Here is a 6,214-nt window from a genome sequence, read left to right as displayed (position 1 = left end):
ATGGTACCTACCACATGGGGGTGATTTGAATCCCGATCCTTGCAAAACCTGCACAATGGGTATGAGTCATATAGCTCAGAGTATAGCTCGGATTATAGCTCGAACTGTGGCTTAGATTATGCCTTATGGTTTGAATCATAACTAAATTTTTAGTATGGATTGAGATTTGGCCAATATGGCTCGGAATGTAATTTACATTCATTCATTCAAATATAGTGAACATTAATAACAAAAATGAGTTTTATTCATTTGCATCAAAATGACTAAAAAATTTAGATTACAAAAGAAAAAATATAATATTGTCTTGGAGCACCATCAGAGTGATTTACTTCAGCACAGCCCTCATCAGCATCGGCAGTCTCCTCTGTCTAGGTGGTTGCATCGACTTTATTTATTCCAACAATGCATCGAGATATTTTTGCAAATCTCCCGATGCTGTCTTCTATCACGGCCTTTAGATTTTCATCAAAAAAATTGGCTTATAGAAGCTTAGCACTGTCGGCACGAAGGTGCGTTCGAGCCATTATTTTGTACCTCTCGAAATCTATAGAGAATACTGTCTTGCAGGTCTGGTTTATGATCTAAATCCCTTTCCCACCAGCCGATCTATCCTCTTGAGAGCATTCGTAGTGAGAAGCTCCTGATCGAAGAGTTGGAGGTAGAGAAAAGCCTGGCCTTCCCTCTCTTCCTCCAACTTCTCCTTCAGGTACTCTACATTTACCAGGGCCTCCTGAAGTTCACTTCGAGGTGCAGATGGCTTCTGAGTCACCCAAGCTCTCTTGGAACCAGAACCTTCATCCCTTTGAGGTATTTTCTCTTTGTGGCCCAGTCTGTCTGATGTTTTGGCCTTCTTGGCTAAGCTTCTACTGGGGCTCCTTTAAGAACGAATCTCAGGAGGAGTAGAGTCTCGACCTCTTCTTCCTTCGAGTGTCCTTCTTAGGTGCTCTATGTCATTGTGGGCTCGACGGCAGTCTCTCTCAACTATGGATCTTTGCCTCTCGAGATCCTCAATTTTTATCTCAATCTTCTTTAACTTGTCATCTTGACGTTCGATCATTTCTCAGGCTTCTCAGAGGGCATCCTCAGAAGAGTTGACTTCTTTGGTCAACTCAGCGGTAGCCCATTGTTCCTGCTCCAAAAGATATTTCAACTAGTCTGTTTCTTCCTTCACCGTCGTAAGCTCTAATGCCGAAGCCGAAGCTTCAAAGGTGGAGCCGACGAAGCTGGCTAGATAATGTCCAATCTGTACAAAATTTATACCAAAGTTATTGAATGCAGCAAGCTACAGAAGGTCAAAAGAAAAGATCCAAAGACTCCTTACCTAAGCAAGAGACTTGAGGACACTTGTCATCCATTGTTGAGCCCCTTGTTCATCCAAGTACTATTTTTTAGTAAGAGAAAAAAAATTTCTCAGAAATTCTACCATAAACTTGAGATTCTCCATCGCAAATGGAATAGAGTGCACCGGTTGTGAAGAACTTGCTTGAAAATCAATCGAGGAAAGGCATTTGATAGGAGCCACCTACTTTGAAGACTCCCCAGTCTCCACTGCCACTATCGGAGCTTCTTCAAGATGACTGACTGCATCCGTTGCTTGTGTCTTCTCCATCAAAGTTTTTTTTGTCAAAACCCTCTCTGGTGGAGCCTTCACCACAGCCTCCAATGAGGAAACCGTGGACTCGGCATTCAGAAGGTGATTTTCATCTTCCATGATCGTAGTAGCTGGTTCAATGGCTGGAATCTCAACATCGCCACCCACTGGAGCCGAAGGACCGGAGGATCGTCGGATAGAACCTTAGCCTGCCTCCTCCAAGCCGATGCCAGTTCAAGCTTCCTCAAGTGCTTTGGGTTCATCTTGCCTCTGAGAGCTGCAGTGAAAATCTGGAACAAAAGGGGATTGCAATTGCCTCCTCAATGCCCTCGAAAGGTAGATTTAAAAGAGGAGAAGATAGAAAGCCGCTGTTGGAGAAATTAAATTCTCGAGAAGACCGCCATATGAGTGACCCCATCAATCATAATCATTCTTCATAAGTCCTACCTGTCGGGCTGACATCATCAATTTTAAATGCTGAGGGAACATGTGAAAGCATGAGAGCGCGCATCCCCAGATCCGATGTATGACTTCAGAGATACTTCTTTCGTCTAATTCTCAGACTCAGGAGTAAGAAGGTAGTATTACGGTGGTACCGTGAATATCTTGGATTTGTTTGTTATCATGGAATACCTCAGGCCAGCGAGCTATCATCGTGATTGCCGACCCAAACACTAAGCTGAGGTATGTGAAGCTGAGCTATTTGCACCCAATCTGTTGTGCGACTGGTCTGTCATACAAGCTTCCTTTGTTAACTCGGCCTATCAGTTCTCTGACATATGCAGTAGCTATCCACCCTGAGTGGATAAGTTTAGATGTAACCAACTTCACATATCTCATGGGAGCAGATAAAAGCTAGAATATCTCGTCCACTAACAGTACGTCCAACAACCTAACAATCCGATAACCTTGGAACTGCATATTCCCATGATCGTTGGGCCATATTCTCTACAAACAGCTAAAGCCCCGAGGATCCAGATAAGTAACCCCTCTCAAAGAACCAGTTGCTATTTCTATTATTTTCTGATTCCTGACTTAAGCATCGAAAAATCCTCACCGGAGCGAAAACTTCCGGTCCGAATTTTATTTTGTAAGTCACTCCAGCACTACTACGCAACACCCCATCACCTACCATCCGACTTCAACCGAAATAAGCAGCAACATCTCAGAAAATCTATAAGCATTCGCATCCTGATGATTGTCTTTTTTTCATTGGTCCAAAGATACAGATATTCCTCGTATCTTGAAACCACATTTCACATCAAATCTAGTGTATTTGTGCTTTGGGCTACAGGTTCATAAGAGTACTATAAAAAAAACACTATTTAGATTCCATTGGTATCAAATAGATGAGAATCACCGGCTGATCTTGTTTAAGGAGAAAAAATATAGCAAACAATTTCTTTACAAATTGAACCAGTTCTTCGCTGATGTATTACTTTAAATAAACAAGTCTGGTTGAGAATAAACAAGTTATCTAGAATTTGAACCTGTTTTTCACTAATCACCTATGCCACTCAAATTCGACTCTCTATGGTCATCTACATGCTTGGGAAATGTCTTTATGGAACTATGTACAAACTCTAGTGACACTCTATCGAATTTTAGGAAAAGTTTCCATATATCACAATTTTGTGATAGATGGCTTCTTATGTTAAGTGATAAATGTGAAAAATTATTAATAGCATGGATTGTGAGTAATGGATATATATATATATATATATACATCTGACGATGTTCTCTTTATTTTCTTTTGATCATGGCTTTACTATAAATACACATTTGATCTCTATACTTCTGAAAAAACTTCTTTTGATTTGGTGAGTTGTTTGGTAATGTAGTGTATATGATCTTGCAACCAGTCTTTTAATCCATAGGACATGAGAGATAATGATTGGAATAATTTCTCATTGGAAATGCGAATAAGGTGCAAACAGCATTTGATAATTTGTCACTTGGTGTATTATCTTTTATTGAATGCAATATTAAATGTATAATTGCTTCCTTTTTTTTTTTTTTTTTTTTGATAAGTTGCAATTTCAATCAATTCTCTTTTATAATGAAAAATAGTTTGATAAATAAGTTGACATGCAGCAACGATTATTTAAATACAGTTCAGGATTTATTAAATTCACTATTAGCAAATTTAGTATGAATAGGTAGATTCTATATCAATATCGAAAATGTACAAGTTATTGTTCTTCCGATTCATTATAGCTTGAATTTAGATTTTTAGGCATTTTCTGTTCTACGGATCATGTTCCATAGTTTGAATCTCAAATTTAGATGGCCCGACTGGTTTGAGTGAAAATATATGCATTCCTGGCCACTTATGGCGGAAAAAAAACAGTGGACATCACCGGAGCTGACGATCTGCTGTTTTAGTGCCCTCTCGCATATAACGCAAGCCCTGATCTCCTTCGATCCCAGCCTCTCTTTCGCGGACTATCCACGCTGACCTGCTTATTCTTCACCAACAACCACATAAAATCTGAATCGAAAAGGTTTCTAGTTTTCCACGACAAACACATAGCAGGCTGCCGTGATAAAGATGATATGAAGCTAGAATTTGTACAGAAGAACATGATCATTTGTTTCCTTCGCATGAAAATTATTTATTATATAAAACTGATTATCTTGTCAAAGTAGAAAAGTACACAGTCTCTCTCTCTCTCTCTCTCTCTCTCTCTCACCCACAGCATGGTTACCAATCCTGTTGGCACCTGACTTGGGGATTATTCTGCAAGAAGTTTCAGCACATTCAAGAAGTGAGTCCTCAATTCATCCATCGCATTGTTTGGGAGAACCATTCCAATCTCGATTCCTCCCTGCACTTGTTTGCTCTCTGCCACCGATACGGCTCGACGTCACCAAAACCTGCTTCGGTCCTCCCCATCCGAAATCAGTCTCGTAAACTCTGAACTTTGGTGACCCTGCAACACTCATTATTGGTTGCTCGGTCACCACAGTAATAAATCTTCGTGGCCACCTCTCCGCATCATCCAAAAATCCGTCTTTTATTCCTTCAATTGCTTTCCCAATTGCCTCCGCCGCCGCTACAAACCCTCTTCTCCAATAACATCGCCCACCGCTGCCTCCACAAGACAAGGCCCTACATAATTTCCGAAGTACGCCGCCGGGAGCGGCGGTTGCAGTCGTTCCCTGCAATCCACCGGGAATCCCAAATAAGCTTTCCTCACACTTGCAAGACCCCTCATCCTCACAAGGCAGAACCATACATAAGCAAACACGACCACGATCGTCGAGCAATGGAACGATGTCTCACGCTCGGCGGCTCTGGCCAGCACCAGTCTCTTGAGCCTTTGAATGTGATCTTGTTTGAAACAGAGCGTGACATGGACCATGTCGGTGAGAGGAATTTCCCCTGATGGTATATCATTTTGGAAAGCTTGAAAACTTCTTACGTCATCAAGGAAAACAGAGTACAGCCCTCGAGGATCGGAGATCAAGGTCCTGTCGAAGAGCGGAGGCGGCGCAACCGCAGGCATCGAGCCTCCCGACTTGCATGCGGAGGCCCATGACTCGATGAAATGCATGGAGCCAGAACCGTCGCATGCAGAATGGTGGACCGACATCCCGATGGCGATGCCGTGATTCGGAAACACGGTGACCTGTAAGGCTAGCAAAGGCTTGAGCATCTTGGGACTTGGGCAACCGGGGGACCAACTGCAGGAGCTTGGAGACGTCGCACGCACGGGCGTCGGAGAGATCATGGAAATCACCATCGTGCTCCGCCACGGTGAAGGAGACCGAGTCGCCATCGACGTAGGATATCTCGTACCGGTCATCGCTGCCGGGGGAGCGACGGAGATTACCGGCAAGAGGGAAGAAGTGCTGCAGGGTGAGAGAGAGAGGGAGGATTTGAGGTTAGGGAGGCATGAGTCTATGAAATGAGCGGTTGGATGGGGGAAGCGATGGAAGAAAAGGCGCTCGACAGGGTGGTGAGTCAGCCAGATTATGTCAAAGAAGGTGAGGGGGAGAGATGCAGTAGCGACCGATCTGGGTGGTGGGGAGACCCGGTAGTTCTCCAGAACTCTTGAGGGCTGGGGAGTTTGACGCCATCTTAGGACACTACTAGCTGCGGGATTTGGTGAATGTGAGAATGTCTTCCCTCCCAAAAGTCCGAGGGGATCGAAGTTCGCAAGAAAACGCAATAATTTATTACGGTGCTGGAATTTTTAGGGGATTTTAACGTCCGATCCATCTATAGACCCGATTTCAATTTTTAAACCCCGTTGATCAAAGCTATAACTTCTGATCCATTAGAAATAAAGATTTAAGTTTAAACTCCTCACGAGATAAAAATACCTCCAAATTAAATACAGTAATCTTCCTAAATTTCTGTCTCCCTAATTCTCTTCTTCCCGACGAGTACCTCTGACAAGTATCTACGCGGGCCCATAAGCAGCGGACCGAACTGAGCGAGGCGGTGAGAGAGACGGCGGCGTTGGGAGACAGCTCGAAGTCCCCACTGCTGATCATAGTACGATGGTATTGGAGCTTATAAAAGCACCCTCCTGTCCTCCACTCTCGTCACTTCTTTCTTTTCTATCCTCTCTCTTTTTTTCTCTGCACACATGAGGTTTTATCTCATCTGTGGGG

General features: G+C 43.2%; 1 pseudogene; it reads right to left on the bottom strand.

The window, feature by feature from the left end:
* Positions 1-4,236: 4,236 nt before the first annotated feature.
* Positions 4,237-5,862, bottom strand: LOC105043108 (malonyl-coenzyme A:anthocyanin 3-O-glucoside-6''-O-malonyltransferase-like; annotated as a pseudogene).
* Positions 5,863-6,214: the final 352 nt, after the last annotated feature.

Source organism: Elaeis guineensis, chromosome 4 (genome assembly GCF_000442705.2).
Source record: "Elaeis guineensis isolate ETL-2024a chromosome 4, EG11, whole genome shotgun sequence".
Taxonomy (NCBI): domain Eukaryota; kingdom Viridiplantae; phylum Streptophyta; class Magnoliopsida; order Arecales; family Arecaceae; genus Elaeis; species Elaeis guineensis.
The sequence above is the reverse complement of the archived record's forward strand: the minus strand, read 5'-3'. Positions and strand labels throughout refer to the sequence as shown.